The sequence below is a fragment of the Balaenoptera physalus genome (genome assembly GCF_965194825.1).
Source record: "Balaenoptera physalus genome assembly, chromosome: 4".
In the NCBI taxonomy this organism is placed as follows: Eukaryota; Metazoa; Chordata; class Mammalia; order Artiodactyla; family Balaenopteridae; genus Balaenoptera; species Balaenoptera physalus.
The window spans coordinates 98,467,019-98,485,902 of record NC_138891.1 but is presented as its reverse complement, the minus strand read 5'-3'; positions in this window follow the sequence as shown (position 1 = coordinate 98,485,902).

The window sequence follows — 18,884 nt, the reverse complement described above, 5'->3', positions numbered from 1 at the left end:
GTTTCAGAGTGAAGAAAAAAAGAAGAAGAGGAGGAGGAGGAGGAGAAGGCATAATTAGGTATAGTAAAATGTCCTTGGAATGGGGAAGATAAATCATCCTTGAGCTCTAAACCAAGTCTCGGGAATTTATTTGAAGCCCTTGTGCCTGAAAGTAGGTGAATGCCTAGGAGGGTGGCATCACCAGACAAGAGTAAGTAAACCTGGGGCCCCAAGATTAGGTGAATCCTTTTAACCATCAATCAGGCTCAGACCGTGAGTCCTCATTGGCTGGTTGAAATTACAGACTCACCAATGATTTTTGAGCACTGAATTGAGCAATCAGGATGATTTTTGAAAATTGATTTATTCAATTATATATGAGTCAAAATGAAGTTTTCTCTACTAAGAATAAGCCAAGCAAAGGTTATGGCAGTGCCGTGAGCACCCACAATACATCAATACACCAAAAAGAAAGTCCAGGAATTTCCCTAAAGTTACCCATGTAGCCAAGAGGGAAGTACTGAAAGTAACTGATTCTCTTGAAAACTGTACTCAGCATTTGAGGGCACAACACAATTCTAAAACTTACATTGGGATGATGTACTCTAGAATGCAGGTGATGACATGGATTTGTGATACTTGAATTATACGTGTCGAGGAAGCTTCTTAGGGTCCATCTTAAAAAGTTTTAATTCCTGCTGAAGGTCACTTTGCAGGAGACTGAATGGCATACAGTTGACCCTTGAACAGCACAGTGGTTAGCGGCGCTGACCCCCATGCAGTCGAGAATCCACCTATAACTTTACAGTTGGCCCTTAGTATCTGTGGTTCTACATCCACGGATTCAACCAACTGTGGATCATGTAGTACTGTAGTAAGTATTTATTGAAGAAAATCCATGTATAAGTAGACGCAGTTCAAACCCGTGTTGTTCAAGGATCAACTGTACTTGGTAAAGCTGCCAGGGCAAGTGACTCCATAGATCTGTATAACTACATAACCAGAATATTATACTTTAAAAAACATGTTTATATTATTTTATTTTTTGAGGTGGGGAAAGCTTTACTCTGTGATGACTCTAACAGCAGAATTTTGATTGTTAAAGAGAAACATAGTACCAATACATAGTTGTCTCTTTAGCAGGCAAGAAAGCATTTCTCTGTTGCAACTTTCTGCATTCACCAAATGGTCAAGTACTTTTCCAAAAAAACCAAAATGGTTTCAAGTACGAACCACTGACCTCAGGTGACCAGGTGTGGTAGGCTGAATAACGCCCCAGCCCACCTCCACCCAAAGATACCCACATCCTAATCCCTGGAACCTGTGAATGTTACCTTGTATGCCAAAAGAGACTTTGCAGCTGTGATTAAATTAAGGATACTGATATGGATTATCTGTGTGGGCCCAATGTAATCCTAAGGGTCCTTATAAAAGAGAGGCAGGAGATCAGAAGAATAGGTGGAGGTGTGGCAGTGGAAGCAAGAGGTTGCGATGATACAAAGAAGGCCGTGGTCCAAAGAATGCAAGCAGCCTCCTCTATAGGCTGAAAAAAGCAAGAGACAGATCCTCCCCTGAAGCCTCTAGAAGCCCTGCTGACACCTTGATTTGAGAATTCTGACCTCTAGAACAGTAAGAAAATTAATTTATGTTGTTTTTAGCACTGAGTATGGTAATTTGTTACAGTAGCAATAAAAAACTAATGTACTTGGCAATGCTCTAGTCATCTGAACAATTGTGGTTTCTTGAGCTTAGGGCAGAGAGGTAGGAAGGAACAGAGCTCACACAGGAACCAAACCCTGTGACTTCAGATGCTGGGCTCTTGCCCCTTCAGTCCACACTCAGTTATGGTGCTGATTGGAAAAAGGCAAGAATACATTTGTTACATTTCAATCCTGTTTGTCAGCTTATAAAATGCCGTATTAGTCAAGGCTCTCGGAGAAACAGAACATTGCAATAGGAGGTGTGTGTGTGTGTGTGTGTGTGTGTGCGTGAGTGTGTGTAAAGAGATTTATTTTCAGTAATTGGCTCACATGATTGTGGAGGCTTGGCAAGTGCAAAATCTGACGGGGGAGGCTAGCAGACTGGATGCTCAGGAAGGAGTTGCAGTTTAAGCCAAAAGGCAGAGACTTCCCTGGTGGCGCAGTGGGTAAGAATCCTCCTGCCAATGCAGGGGACACGGGTTCAAGCCCTGGTCTGGGAAGATCCCACATGCCGCGGAGCAACTAAGCCCGTGTGCCACTAACTACTGAGCCTGCACTCTAGAGCCCGCGAGCCACAACTACTGAAGTCTGCGCTCCTAGAACCCGTGCTCCACGACAAGAGAAACCACTGCAATGAGAAGCCCATGCACCGCAACACAAATAAATAAATTTATTTTAAAAATATATAATAGTAATACTGTGTTGCAAATATCCTATGATATGGCTTATATGTGGAATCTAAAAAAAAAAAGGGTACAAATGAACTTATTTACAAAACAGAAACAGAGTCACAGATGTAGAAAACAAACTTATGGTTACCAGGGGGGAAGGGGAGGGAGGGATAAATTGGGAGATTGTGATTAACATATACACAGTGCTATATATAAAATAAATAACTAATAAGGACCTACTATATAGCACAGGAAATGCTACTCAATACTCTGTAATGACCTATATGGAAAAAGAATCTTAAAAAAAAGAGTGGATATATGCATACGTATAACCAATTTACTTTGCTGTACACCTGAAGCTAACACAACACTGTAAATCACCTATACTCCAATAAAAAAAAAAATTTGGCCAAAAGACAGTCTGCTGGAACACCTGAAAGAATTGATGTTGCAGATGGAGCCCGAAGGCTGTCAGCTGGAGAATTCCCTCTTGTTCAGGGGAAGTTAGCATTTTGTACTATTCAGGCTTTCCATTCATTGCATGAGACCCACTCACATATGGAGGGCAGTCTGTTTTACGCAGTCTACTGATTTAAATCTGATTCAAAAACAGCCTTACAGAAACATCCAGAATAATGTTTGACCAAATATCTGGGCACTATGGCCCAGTCAAGTTCACCCATAAAATTAACCATCACAGAAGGCATCTGCATTCACCAAGTAGTCAAGACTTTTCCAAAAAAGTACTCCTCATTTCACTTTGCACTAGAGTTGGTTCCGTGGAAAGCTCCTATACAAAACAAGTCTATTCACACCAGAAAATAAACTACTTAAGAAAAGTTAAGTGACTGGAATTTATGACAGAATGGAGGTGTCTTTCCTTTTTTCTGCTTCTCCACAAGTCATCAAGCCCAAAGCAGTTTATCTTTGTAAGACTCCTTCTTACCTTGCTATAAAAGATGGGCACCATCCTTCTAATCCTTGTTAGGGAAAGAGCCTCATCATTCACAATTAACTCCCCACCCACGATGGGGAACTTTTCTGGCTTTCTTTCTCTCCTGTTCTTTTTCTTCCTTCTCCCATCATCTTGCTCCTGTCTTCTTCCTCCACTTTTCTAACTCTTCATCCTTGTGCTTTTGTGAATAGGTTGGTGAAACTAGCCTTTCTTTCTCCAAATCCTGGCAACGGTTCTGGTGCAAGAAAAAGTGAGCATGAGATCAAGAGAGACAAAGAACAAAAATGTGAATAAATAAGAGCTTGTGAGTGTGTGAGTAGGTGTGAGTGTGTTCAGGCATTTGTGTGAGTGTGTGTGAGTGTGACTGGAAAATATCGGGGTTTTTAAAAAATATTTATTTATTTATTTTTGGCTGTGTCGGGTCTTAGTTGCAGCACGCAGGATCTTTCTTTGCGGCGTGGGGGCTTCTCTCTAGTTGCGGTGCACAGGCTCAGTAGTTCTGGCACGCGGGCTTAATTGCCCTGCAGCATGTGGGATCTTTGTTCCCCCACCAGGGATCGAACCCACATCCCCTGCATTGGAAGGTGGATTCTTAACCACTGGACCACCAGGGAAGTTCCACTATTGGGGTTTTTAGGTGCTTTTATTCAGGTGTATATTCTAAGTACATGCGCAGAGGCAGCAGGTAAAAAATTGGGTAGGATGAAATTATGGGTAAATAAAAGTAGAGTTAACCTTTATTTGAAATTTAACTAATTAAACCCCTACCTTATGTGACAAATTCACGATGCCAAGGATACCAAAATGAGCCAGCTGAGGTCCTGCCCTCAAGGGACTCATCTCACACAGGTCTTTGTGTCCTTCCAATCCCACTTGCACAGCTTAGCATGGATCCCACACTCGCCTTACATGGTTTCACTTGGCTTCTTTAAATGTCAGTCTGGCCTCCAGGATGGAAGAGAGAGTATGCTCCCTCAGGACAGCACCATCTCCCCACCTCCGAGTAAGATCCCAGAGCACCCAAGCCCTTGCTGAGCACGCAGAGGTGTTCTGAAGTTGATAAAACCCTAATCCTTCCCAGCCTGCCCTAGGCCTTCCTCATGAAGCCTGGTTTTTCATCTGGTTTGTTTCATAGTGGAGGCTTTATTAACCAAATGTTAATATAGGAAAAACAGCTTCAGACAGCTGCTGGTGGTTTTCCTTCACAGGACGTCCAGCAGAATCCCACAGCGCCACAGCCTGCAGTTGTCAACATTTTTTTGTTCGGGATATTCCTAAGTGATAGAACTGCAGAGCAGATTTCTCCTGGCTTCTCCACTGGGTGCAACACAGGGAAGCCCATTCCCCTTTCTCGATGCCAGGAGTCACTCAGGCGCTCAGCCCAGGGTCCCTCCCCTCAGGACTGGTTCATGAGTCCGTTGCTAAATCAGCCTTAGTTTGGCAAATAAGCGCAGGCCTTTGAAGTCTTTATCACTACTGACCAGGTTTCAAAAACCTTCCTTCTCCTTTTACCTGTTTACAGTGTCAGTATTCTTTGACACTTCTTAAATAAATGAATTCTAGGCTGAGCCACTTTTTGTCTCCACTCCCCCTGCCAGCCCCCTTAAAATAGCTAGCTATCTGGTAAACAATTAGAAGAGAGGATGTAGAATTATGAGATTTGGATTGCAGTGACTCAGTAGCAAGAGAAGCTCATTTAGACGGAAGAAAAAAAAAACCTTTCCTGCAAAGGGTTGGGCTTGTACAATATCCCCATTCTAATCCTGTGGCGGTCAGTGAGATGACTCAGAGCCACTTCTGACAAAGTCTGGGGAGTGAAATATTGTCTTATACTGAATCTTCCTTTTTTGATTAGTGTGGAGCCTGTATCCTGCTTCCAGAGGCAGGATCCAGTTTTCTTATTCATTTTCACCGCAGTTGGAATGGAAAAACTGAAGTCATTGCTCTGATGGCAAGAAACATCTTGTGGCGCCCACAGAGCCAGCAGTCAGTGCAGACAGGCGTCGGGGTGCCTTTCGCCCCTTTTCTGTACGGAAAGCGCTGCACTCCACTGAAACAGATGATTTTTAGTGCAGGCTAACATGGCAGAAATAACTGACAATGTTGATTTTTTTCTTTTTTGTTTATAAAGATTTCTCTGTTTCTTATAATCAACATCTATGAATTGGCCATAAAAATATATTCCTCAGTTTGAGGTCAGGAACTTTCTTGAGAGGTCAGGGAGATTCCAAAATGGTTTGTGGAAACTAGAGCTGCAGAAATCCGAAAAGTAAGTTGGGGTGGAAGAGACAAGCAATGCCTTTGTATAGGGAAGGTAAGCAAATCTTTTGGATTTCCATCTTTCTTCTAAGGCTGAAAAATAAGGAAGGAAACCTGAAGGAGAGAAAGAGAGAAATGGAACAAAGAAATGAGGATGTGCCCAGCCCAGTTAGACATGCCCTACCCACATTACTGTGTTTAATCTTTCACAACAATGGGGTGAGGCAGGTCTGTTACCCTACCAGGAGTCACTTCCTTTACGCTTCTTCTCTCCTGTCAAAGCCCACTTCACATGATAAATGTTAAAATGCTAGATACATACTTTGCCTTTGGGTAGGAGCGGCCAAAGGACCCGGTTCTGACTATGGTTAATAAGAGAAAGTCTATTGGCAGAATTGGGAAAAGAAGAGCTCTCTTGTCATCTGCCTGCCCCCTGCTTCCTACATATGAATGCAATTGTATGAAGACATGGTGTCTGGAGCTGTAGCAGCCATCTTGCAACCAAGAGGCAAAAAATCTGAGGGCTAAAAGTTTTCATATGGAGGATGGTGGAATGGAGGATGGAAAGAGCTGGATTCTTTTTGTTTAATTATTTTTAATTGAAGTATAGTTGATTTACAATATTGTGCTAGTTTCAGGTGTACAGAAAAGTGATTGTTATATATATATATATTTTGTGGTTGTTGTTGTTTTTTGATTATTTTCCATTATAGGTTATTACAAGACATTGAATATAGTTCCCTGTGCTTTACAGTAAATCCTTGTTGCTTATCTATTTTATGTATAGTAGTCTGTATGTGTTAATCTCACACGCCTAATTTATCTCCCCCTTTGATAACCATATGTTATCTTCTATGTCTGTAAATCTTCTAAGTCTGTAAGTCTGTTTCTGTTTTGTTTATAGATTCATTTGTATTGTTTTTTAGATTCCACGTATAAGTGATATCATATAATATTTGTCTTTGTCTGACTTACTTTGCTTAGTGTAGTATTCTCTAAGTCTATTCATGTTGCTGCAAATGGCAATATTTCGTTCTTTTTAATGGCTGACTAATATTCCATTGTATATATACCACATCTTCTTAAGTCAGTCATCTGTTGATGGGCACTTGGGTTGTTTCCAAGTCTTGGCTATTGTAAATAGTGCTGGATGAACATTGGGGTGCATGTATCTTTTCTAATCAGGGTTTTTGTCTTTTCTGAATATATGTCCAGGAGTGGGATTGCTGGATCGTATGGTAGCTCTGTTTTTAGTTTTTTAAGGAACCTCCATACTGTTTTCCATAGTGGCTGCACCAATTTACATTCCCACCAAAAGTGTAGAAGGGTTCCCTTTTCTCCATACCCTCTCCAGCATTTATTATTTGTAGACTTGTTGATAATAGCCATTCTGACTGGTGTGAGGTGATACCTCATTATAGTTTTGATTTGCATTTCTCTAATAATTAGCAATGTTGAGCATCTTTTCGTGTGCCTGTTGGCCATCTGTATGTTTTCTTTGAAGAAATATCTGTTTGGTTCTTCTGCCCAATTTTTATTGGATTGTTTGTTTTGTTTTGTTTTTGGGGTTTTTTTTGAGCTGTATGAGTTCTTTGTACATTTTGGATATTAACTCCTTGTTAGTTGCATCATTTGCAAATATTTTCTCCCATTCTGTAGGTTGTCTTTTTGGTTTTTGTTGGTGTTTTCCTTTGCTGTGCAAAAACTTTTAAGTTTGATTAGATTTCCATTTGTTTATTTTTGCTTTTATTTCTTTTGCCTTGGGAGACTGATCTAAGAAAATATTGCTATGATTTTATGTCCAAGAATGTTTTGCCTATGTTCTCTTCTAGGAGTTTTATGGTGTCATGCCTTATATTTAGGCCTTTAAACCATTTTGAGTTTATTTTTGTATATGGTGTGAGGGAGTGTTCTAATTTCATTGATTTAAATGTAACTGTCCAGATTTCCCAACACCACTTGTTGAAGAAACTGCTGTCTTTTCTCCACTGTGTATTCTTACCTCCTTTGTTGTAGATTAATGGCCATAGTTGTGTGGGTTTATTTCTGGGCTCTCTATTCTGTTCCATTGATCTATATGTCTGTTTTTGTGCCAATACCGTGCTGTTTTGATTACTATAGCTTTGTAGTATTGTCTGAAGTCTGGAAGGTTTATGCCTCCAGCTTTGTTCTTTTTCCTCAGGATTGCTTTGGCTTTTGTGGTTCCATATAAATTTTAGGATTATCTGTTCTAGTTCTTTGAAAAATGTCATAGGTATTTTGATAGGGATTGCATTAATTCTGTAGATTTCTTTGGGTAGTATGGCTATTTTAACAATATTAATTCTTCCAGTCCAAGAGCATGAGCTATCTTTCCATTTCTTGAATCATTTTCAGTTTCCTTTATCAACGTTTTATAGTTTTCAGCGTATAGGTCTTTCACCTCCTTGGTTAAGTTTATTCCAAGGTATTTTTTTTGACACAGTGCTTTTTGTTTCTTTGGTTTTTTGTTTTGTTTTGGTTTGGTTTTGGCTGCACCATGCGACTTGCAGGATCTCAGTTCCCCAACCAGGGATTAAAAAAGGGGCCATGGTAGTGAAAGCCCAGAATCCTAACCACTAGGCCACCAGGGAACTCCCTGACAGTTTTAAATGGAAGTGTTTTCTTTACTTTCTTTTTTTGATATTTCATTGTAAGTGTAAAGAAATGTAACAGATTTCTGTATATTAATCTTGTATCCTGCTACCTTCATTTATTAGTTCTAATAGTTTCTTTGTGGAGACTTTAGGATTCTCTATATAGAGTATCATGTCACCTGCAAATACTGACAGTTTTACCTCTTCCCTTCCAATTTGGATACCTTTTATTTCTTTTTCATGTATAATTGCTGTGGCTAGGACTTCTAATACTATGTTGAATGGAAGTGGTGGGAGTGGGCGTCCTTGTCTCATTCCTGAATTTAGTGGGAAGGCTTTCAGTTTTTCACCATTGAGTATTATGTTGTCTGTGGGTTAGGCATAAATGGCTTTTATTATGTAGAGATTTGTTCCCTTTATACCCACTTTGGTGAGAGATTTTATCATGAATGGGTGCTGAATTTTGTCAAATGCGTTTTTGCGTCTATTGAGATGAGCGTGTGGTTTTTGGAAAGAGCTGGATTCTTCATGATATTGTTGAGACCACTGATTCAGTTCTGGAACTACCTACCTCTAGAGACTTTTTTATGTGAGATATTTTTTATGTGAGATATCTACTTTCAGCTGGATATTCTGTTACTTGAAGCCAAAATCATCCTAATAGATGAAATATGACTATTTTCATTTTACTGCACTAGATGTGTTTCACCTGACCAGAAAATTATATCGCTGATCACTGCATTGGAAACAAAGCATAGTTGCTTTTTTTTTTTTTAAACAAAATAATTCACCTTTCTAAAAAATTAATTAATTAATTTGTTAATTTTGGCTGTGTTGGGTCTTCATTGCTGCGCGTGGGCTTTCTCTAGTTGCGGCGAGCAGGGGTTACTCTTCGTTGCAGTGCACGGGCTTCTCATTGCAGTGTCTTTTCTTGTTGCGGAGCACTGGCTCTAGGCGCATGGGCTTTAGTAGTTGTGGCTCGTTGGTTCTAGAGCACAGGCTCAGTAGTTGTGGCGCACGGGCTTAGTTGCTCCGCAGCATGTGGGATCTTCCCGGACCAGGGCTCGAACCCATGTCCCCTGCATTGGCAGGCAGATTCTTAACCACTGTGCCACCAGGGAAGTCCCAAAGCATAGTTGCTTTATAAGCTGTTGGAAATCATCTCTTGTGCAGTTCTGTAGTTTTCAGCTTAATACATTTCCTCCTCACTGTCCTTCATGTGTGGATGATAACATGTAATAGTCCATGAAATGGCCATGTACCGCAGGTAACCTATAGAATAGGTTAACCTTACATTCTGTTACTTCTTATGTCTTATGATCCAGTTGCTAAAAGATTGGCACCAGTCTTCAACCATTAGTCTTATAATTGGGCTAACACTCTTCCTAGCAGACTGATAGAAGTTCTGAGGCTGATACAACATATGAATCTATGATTATTCTCTCCTACCGTGATGGTGATGATACCAGGTTCATGGTTTAGAATAGTTCTGTTATTCAGAATGACTGCTAGCAAAGCCATCAGTCACACTTAAGCTTCCCCTCACAGATATATGTTATACACTGTATGACATTCTCAAAAAGACAAAATAGTGATTATTAGTTGCCAGGAATTCAAGGTAGGGGGAGGATAATAAAAGGATAGAATGCAGGAGTCTTTTTAGGGTAATGGAACTGAGCTGTATCCTGATTGTGGTGGTAGTTACATGAATCTGTACATGCATTTATTCCTAGAACTATACATGCCCAAAAAAGTTCATTTTACTATGTGACCATTTAAAAATTAAATTCATCCCATTAAATATTGTTTCTAGCCAGTCATTCATCAGTAAGTCCAAATTGATTTACTGTTTCGTCTAATTATTAGCAAGAAAGAGGGGATGCTATAGTTAGCTATAGCTGCGTTTAAAAAAAAAAGCAGTAGCTAGGTCAAGAAAAGGAAATACCTAGATCTGATTGCTGTAATTGACAACAGTGGTTGGCTTCACTAAGAGGTATGGAAGAGAACAGAGTTTCATGAAATAAAACTGTAAGTTCTCAATTGCTGAGGCCTCCCCCAATTTGTGTGCAGGGGCTAGGGGCTAAGAATAAAAGCCATTTCTCTCATTACAAAATCTCAGGGTCCATGATCTCAATTGATATAGAAACAAGCATTTGATAAAATTCAACACCTTTCATAATAAAAAAACTCAACAAGCTAGGATTAGAAAAAAGTTACTTCAACATAATAAAGGCCATATATGAAAAACCCACAGCCAACATATACAATGGTGAAAGACTGAAAGCTTTTCCTCTAAGACCAGGAATAAGGTAAGAATGCTCACTTTCATCACTTCTATTCAATGTGGTACTAGAAGCTCTATTCAGAGCAATTAGGCAAGACAAAAGAAATAAAAGGCATCCAAATTGGAAAGGAAGAAGTACAATTATCTCTGCTTGCAAGTAACAAGATCCTATATGTAGGAAACCCTAAAGATCACACACACACACACACACACACACACACACACACACACACACACACACACACACCCTGTTAGAACCAATAAGAAAATTCAGCAAAGTTGCAGGATACAAAATCAACACACAAAAATCTGTTGTGTGTGTGTGTTTTTTAAATCAGTTGTGCTTCTGTACCCTAACAATGAACAGTCCAAAGGAGATTAAGAAAACAATTCAATTTACAGTAGCATCAAAAAGAATGAAATACTTGGCAATAAACTTAACCAAGGAGGTTAATTACACTTGAAAACTACAAAACATTCCTAAAAGAAATTAAACACATCAATAAATGGAAACACATCCCATGTTCACGGATTAGAAGGTTTAATATTGTTAAGATGTCAATACTACCCAACATGGTCTACAGATTCAATGCAATCTTCATCAAAATCTCAACACTTTTTTTCGGAAATAGAAAATTCATCCTAAAATTATTATGGAATTTTATCAAGTAACCCCAAATAGTCAAAACAATCTTGAAAATAAAGAACAATGTTGGAGGTCTAACATTCCTGATCTCAAAACTTACTAAAATTCTTTGACAATTAAAACAGCACAGTACTGCCATAAAGACAGATATATACACCAGTGCAATACAATAGAGAACCCAGAAGTGAACCCTCACATATAAGGTCAAATGATTTTCAGTAAGGGTGCCAAAATCGTTCAATGGGGAAAAGGCAGTCTTTTTAAGAAATGGTTTGGGAAAACTGGATCTCCAAATGCAAAAAAATGCAAATGCAAAAAAAATTAAGTTAGACCCTTACCTTACACTATGTACAAAAATTAACTCAAAACAACCAAAGATTTGGGACTTCCCTGGTGGTCCAGTGGATAAGACTCCACGCTCCCAATGCAGGGGGCCCAGGTTCGATCCCTGGTCAGGGAACTAGATCCCACATGCCAGAGCTAAGAGCCTGCATGCTGCAACTAAGAGCCGGCTCAGCCAAATAAATAAATTAATTAAATAAATAAATATTTTAAAATAAATAAATAAATATTAAAAAATGATCAAAGATGTAAATGTTAGAGCTAAAACTTATAAGAAAACATAGTAAAAAAGCTTTAAAAAAGAAAGCTTTAGGACGTTGGATTTGGCAATGATTTTCTGACACCAAAAGCACAGTCAAGAAAAGAAAAATAGTTAAATTGGACTTCATCAAAATTAAGAACTTTTGTGCATCAAAAGGCACTATCAACAGAGTGAAAAGGAAACCTCCAGAATAGGAGAAAATATTCACCAATTGTATGTCTTATAAGGGATTGATATCCAGAATATATATTTTTAAACTACAACTCAACAACAACAACAAAAAGTCCAATTTTAAATGGGCAAAAGACTTCACATCTCCAAAGGTATACAAGTGGCTACTAAGCACATGAAAAGACGCTCAGTATCTAATCATTAGGAAATTCATGTCAAAACCACAATGAGATATCACTTCACACCCATTAAGATAGCTATTATCAAAAAAACAAAACAAACAAAAAACAAACCCAGGGGGCTTCCCTGGTGGTGCAGTGGTTGAGAATCTGCCTGCTAATGCAGGGAACACGGGTTCGAGCCCTGGTCTGGGAGGATCCCACATGCCGCGGAGCGGCTGGGCCCGTGAGCCACAATTACTGAGCCTGCGTGTCTGGAGCCTGTGCTCCGCAACAAGAGAGGCCGCGATAGTGAGAGGCCCGCGCACAGCGATGAAGAGTGACCCCCACTTGCCACAACTAGTGAAAGCCCTCGCACAGAAACGAAGACCCAACATAGCCATAAATTAAAAATAAATAAATAAATAAAAATTAAAAAAAAAAAAAAAAACAAACCCAGAAAGTTACAAGCGTGGACAAGGATGTGAAGAAAGTGGAACCCATTGCTGGTAGGAATGTAAAATGGTGCAGCCGCTGTAAAACATGGTATGGTGATTTTTCCAAAAAAAAAAAAAAAAATAGAATTACAATACGATCCAGCTATTCCACTTCTGGGTATATACCCAGAGAAGCAGGAACTCTTAACAGATATTTGTATGCCCATGTTCATAGTAGCATTATTCACAATAGCCGAAAGGTGGCAGCAACTCAAGTGTCCATTGACAGATGAATGAATAAACAAAATGTGGTATTGGTGTGTGTGTATATATATATGTATATATACATATATACAGACAGATATGTACATACAGTTGATCCTTGTACGTCTCAGGAGTTATGGGCGCTGACCCTCTGCACGGTCAAAAACCTGCATATAACTTTTCACCTGCCCTCATATCCACAGTTCAGGATCCAAGGAACAATCAACCATGGATTATGTAATATTGCAGTACATATTTAGTGAAAAAAATCTGCATATGGGTGGACCTGCACAGTTCAAACCCATGTTGTTCAAGGGTCCACTGTGTGTGTATATGTATGTGTGTGTGTATATATATATTTATATGTATATACACACAGCAGTATATATTTGAGCCTTTAAAAGCAATAAAATTCTAACAAACGCTACAACATGGATGAACCTAGAGGACATTATGCTAAGTGAAATAAGCCAGACACAAAAAGACAAATATTGTATGTTTCCACTTATATGATATACCTGTGTCAAATTCATAGAGGCAGAAAGTAGAATGGTGGTTGCCAGGGGCTGGGGGTAGGGGGGAGTGGGAAGTTATTGTTTAATTAGTACAGAGTTTCATTTTGGGAAGATGAAGTAGTTCTGGAGATGGATGGTGGTGATGGTTGCACAACAATATGAATGTACTTAATGGCTCTGAACTATACACTGAAAAATGGTTAAAAGGGTCAGTTTTATGTTATGTGTATTTTACCACCAAAACAAAAATCTCTGGGTCAGTGTGCCATGCTTGGAATTTAGAATGACAGATACCAAAAAGTTTTTTTGAGTGGCTTTTGCACAGGTGTTAAGCATTTGATCAAGCCAAATATCAGTAAGGAAGATGGAGTGAAAATGGCTGTATCTTTCAGCTGCAGTATCTTCCAACAAGTTAGGACAGCATGGCTTGTTGTGTGAGGTTCCTGTCTTGCTAGTTTTATTGGAAATGAATACTGTCCACATCAATGGAGAGTTTTATTAACTAGGGTTTATTAGGTTCACTAAAACAGTCCCATTATTTAACAACTCAAAAAGTTCTTCAGGCACAGACATCTTATGTCACTACAGCACCGAACAGAACTCCGTCTAAGATGCTCTGTAGATAACTTCTTAGCACAAGGAATGCATTTTCCTGGGATCACACTGGAGCCTCCACATGGCCCTTAAGAAGACACTGACCTCTTTGAAACTAGGACTGCAAGAACCAGGGGACTGGGGGACGACCTCCAGTTGCACAGATTTTTCTGAACTCTGCTTCTCAAGAAAGACTAAATGAAGGAATCATCGGAAGACTCAAAATAGAATCTGTCACATACCAAGCCTATGAGGTAATGCACGATGTTGCAGAGGCATTAAGATGAAGGAAGACAGATAATCTGGGCCTCTTTTAACATGGTTTGTTGGCTTCTAGAGAGACTCTAAGACGGTGGAAAAATTCTCCTCTTCTATAAAAATATATTAAAATATATAGACCTATTGGACTCTTTTAAACTGAAAATAACATTTAAATCCTAGGATCAGGACTAGCACCGGCATAAGGAAGGCATTTCCGACTCCCCAGCCTCCTTCCAGCCAGCTCAGATACCATCAGTCTCCCTGCTAATGCAGAGAGAGAGTCTGTATTTCAAGATCTTCATCTTTGACCTCTTTCTGTCTGAAACATAAAATACCATTGTCAGGGGTTTTAGATAGCCTATAGCTTCATGTAAGCTTTTTCAGTTCACACCAGTGAGATTTCCCCATATGGACTGAGGTTAATTTCTTGACCTCTGGAATCCTTCATGTGTTATCCTCAAGGTAGCTGCTTTTTTATAAATTAGCTGTGTATATTCTTGGATCAACCACATCCTTGGAAAACTTACTGCATCTCATCCAAGAAACTTAGCCTCCATTCTGTGCTCTCCAGAGATAGCTGTGTGAGTTTCAGGAGCAATAACTCAGGCAGAGGGTCCTCTGCGGTCAGGCAAGCCCCAAATTTGGATAAGGTTTCACTTGAATATTCATTGGTTTTAGTAATTTGGTGAAAGTAGAAGAAGACTCCTAATTCCAAGGGGTCAAATATCCTCCCTGAAACTAAAATGGAAAAGATGAACTGACTCATGGAAAGGATTTTGTGATAAATCTAATGTCCTGGGACCACTTTTGTAATAGTACCTCCTCTTCTCATCACTCATTTCCCTTGTGTGTCACTTGAATAATATCATTTTTAAAGACTTAATAAAGAGCAGAAGCAAGAAGAACTACAATCCTGCAGCCCGTGGAACAAAAAACCACATTCACAGAAAGACAAGATGAAAAGGCAGAGGGCTATGTAGCAGATGAAGGAACAAAATAAAACCCCAGAAAAACAACTAAATGAAGTGGAGATAGGCAACCTTCCAGAAAAATAATTCAGAATAATGATAGTAAAGATGATACAGGACATAGGAAAAAGAATGGAGGCAAAGATCGAGAAGATGCAAGAAATGTTTAACAAAGACCTAAAAGAATTAAAGAGCAAACACCTAGAAGAATTAAAGAACAAACAAACAGAGATGAACAATACAATAACTGAAATGAAAAATACACTAGAAGGACACAATAGCAGAATAACTGAGGCAGAAGAACAGATAAGTGACCTGGAAGACAGAATGGTGGAATTCACTGCTGCGGAACAGAATAAAGAAAAAAGAATGAAAAGAAATGAAGACAGCCTAAGAGACCTCTGGGACAACATTAAACACAATAACATTCGCATTATAGGGGTCCCAGAAGGAGAAGAGAGAGAGAAAGGACTGGAGAAAATATTTGAAGAGATTATAGTTGAAAACTTCCCTAACATGGGAAAGGAAATAGCCACCCAAGTCCAGGAAGCACAGAGAGTCCCAGGCAGGATAAACCCAAGGAGAAACACACCGAGACACATAGTAATCAAAGTGGCAAAAATTAAAGACAAAGAAAAATTACTGAAAGCAGCAAGGGAAAAATGACAAATAACATACAAGGGAACTCCCATAAGGTTAACAGCTGATTTCTCAGCAGAAACTCTACAAGCCAGAAGGGAGTGGCATGATATATTTAAAGTGATGAAAGGGAAGAACCTACAACCAAGATTACTCTACCCGGCAAAGATCTCATTCAGATTCAACGGAGAAATCAAAAGCTTTACAAACAATCAAAAGCTAAGAGAATTCAGCACCACCAAACCAGCTCTACAACAAATGCTAAAGGAACTTCTCTAAGTGGGAAACACAAGAGAAGAAAAGGATCTACAAAAACAAACAAAAAACAATTAAGAAAATGGTCATAGGAACATACATATTGATAATTACCTTAAACGTGAATGGATTAAATGCTCCAAGCAAAAGACACAGGCTTGCTGAATGGATACAAAAACAAGACCCATATATATGCTGTCTACAAGAGACCCACTTCAGACCTAGGGACACATACAGACTGAAAGTGAGGGGATGGAAAAAGATATTCCATGCAAATGGAAATCAAAAGAAGGCTGGAGTAGCAATGCTCATATCAGATAAAATAGACTTTAAAGAATGTTACAAAAGACAAAGAAGGACACTACATAATGATCAAGGGATCAATCCAAGAAGAAGATATAACAATTATATATATATATGCCCCCAACATAGGATCACCTCAATACATAAGGCAGCTGCTAACAGCTATAAAAGAGGAAATCGACAGTAACACAATAATAGTGGGGGACTTTAACACCTCACTTACACCAATGGACAGATCATCCAAACTGAAAATTAATAAGGAAACACAAGCTTTAAATGACACAATAAACCAGATAGATTTAATTGATATTTATAGGACATTCCATCCAAAAACAGCAGATTACACGTTCTTCTCAAGTGCACATGGAACATTCTCCAGGATAGATCACATCTTGGGTCACAAATCAAGCCTCAGTAAATTTAAGAAAATTGAAATCATATCAAGCATCTTTTCTGACCATAACGCTATGAGGTTAGAAATCAATTACAGGGAAAAAACCATTAAAACCACAAACACATGGAGGCTAAACAATACGTTACTAAATAACCAAGACATCACTGAAGAAATCAAAGAGAAAATCAGAAAATACCTAGAGACAAATGATAATGAAAACACGATGATCCAAAACCTATGGGATGCAGCAAAAGCAGTTCTAAGAGGGAAGTTTATAGCAATACAAGCCTACCTCAAGAAACAAGATAAATAAAATCTTAATTCCCAGTTACATCCATCTTCTCTTATGAAGCAACCCAGATTTCACAGCCTGTACGAGACATATTTCTTGCAGGCATCTCTCCGTACTGCCTATTGAATAATCAATGTTATCATCTATTCAAAATGACTGATGACTAATTATTGTTGAACAAATGTGAGTGGCAGCTTTATATTTATTTCTTTGAAAAATTTAGTATAGGAAAAATGCATTGCAAGAGTGTACAAACATATGACAGTTATCCCCAATGCATCTTATTATGATCTCTATTTTTTTCCTGTAATCTGGAAGATGGTTGCCTGACATGAGAATATGTGATCCATAAGCTTCTCCCTGACCTATATGATTTACTTACCAATATTGAATTCTTATTGTAGCTTCTTACCCTTTGTATTAAATGAACTAAATCTCAACTTTTAAAAGGGGAAAAAAAAAAAAGACAATAAAGATTTCTCTGTCAGCAACCCAAGTCAAAGCCTCTAGAGGAACTGGTATATTGTTTGAAAAATCCAGGGCCCTCAGTTTCAATGAAGTGTAGGAATAAAGAGGATGTAAGGAACAAGATGTCTATCGGGGACGGACAGCATGAAGCTGACAACACCCTGGGATTAGAAAGAATTAAAAGACATCAGCCCAGTGGAGATATTTAAACAGACTGGGAGTCAGATGGTATTAGCAGTTACATATACAGATGGCAAATAAGCATATGAAAGGATGCTCAACATCGTATGTCATTAGGGAACTGCAAATTAAAACAACAATGAGATGGCACTACGTACCTCTTAGAATGGCTAAAATCCAGGCATCGACAAAACCAAATGCTGACAGTGAAAAGATCAGTGGTTGCCAAGGGTCTGGAGAAGGGAAGGAAGGATGAATAGGTGGAGCACACAAGATTTTTAGGGGACCTATGGGAATTCTATGTACTTTTTATTCAATTTTTCTGTAAATCTGAAACTTCTCTAAAAAAATAAATTGTATTAATTCAAAAACAAAAACCAAAAAACCCTGCTGACTAGAGGGCTGGTAATGCCTATATGCATAAAAAAAGGGCCAGGCAGAGATCTGCATCTTCTCAATCATGTGGAGAATTTGTGTGTTTGTTAAAAGGAAACCAAAGTGGGGTTTCTCAAAATGAGGTTTGAGAACCCCTTCATAAGAATCAACTGGGTTGATTATTAAATGCAGACTCCTGGGCCAAAACTATTGAATCAAAGTTTCTTACACGTGCCACAACTACTGAAGCCTGTGCACCTAGAGCCCATGCTCTGCAACAAGAGAAGCCACCGCAATGAGAAGCCCACACACCACAACGAAGAGTAGCCCCTGCTCGCCGCAACTAGAGAGAGCCCGCACGCAGCAACAAAGACCCAATGCAGCCAAAAATAAATAAATAAATAAATAAATCTTAAAAAAAAGTTTCTTGGAGTGGGATCTGGAAATCTGCATTTAGAACACTCCAGTGATTCCTATGCACTTTAAGGTGTGTGACCTGTTAGTGTACACTGTATCAGTCTACACTATACCAATCTGTTGGTCTTCTATTTTATTTTATTTTTGTCCACTAAATTCTTATATATGTAATAAGCCTGTGAACACGGGGGATGGAGATAGAAAGTGTGGGATGGATACATAAAAGTTGAGGCCAATGAGCGAGTTGTTTGGAGAAGCTTCTGAGCCTGCATCAATCAGAAATGACCAATGAAATATAGCTCATGAGCTTCGAGTCAAGGAGTAATAAGTGGTTTGCAGGAAGAACTGTGAAAGCACACCAAAAAAGAAACACACACTGGGACTTCCCTGGTGGCACAGTGGTTAAGAACCTGCCCACCAATTCAGGGTTCGAGCCATGGGTTCGAGCCATGGTCTGGGATGATCCCACATATTGCGGAG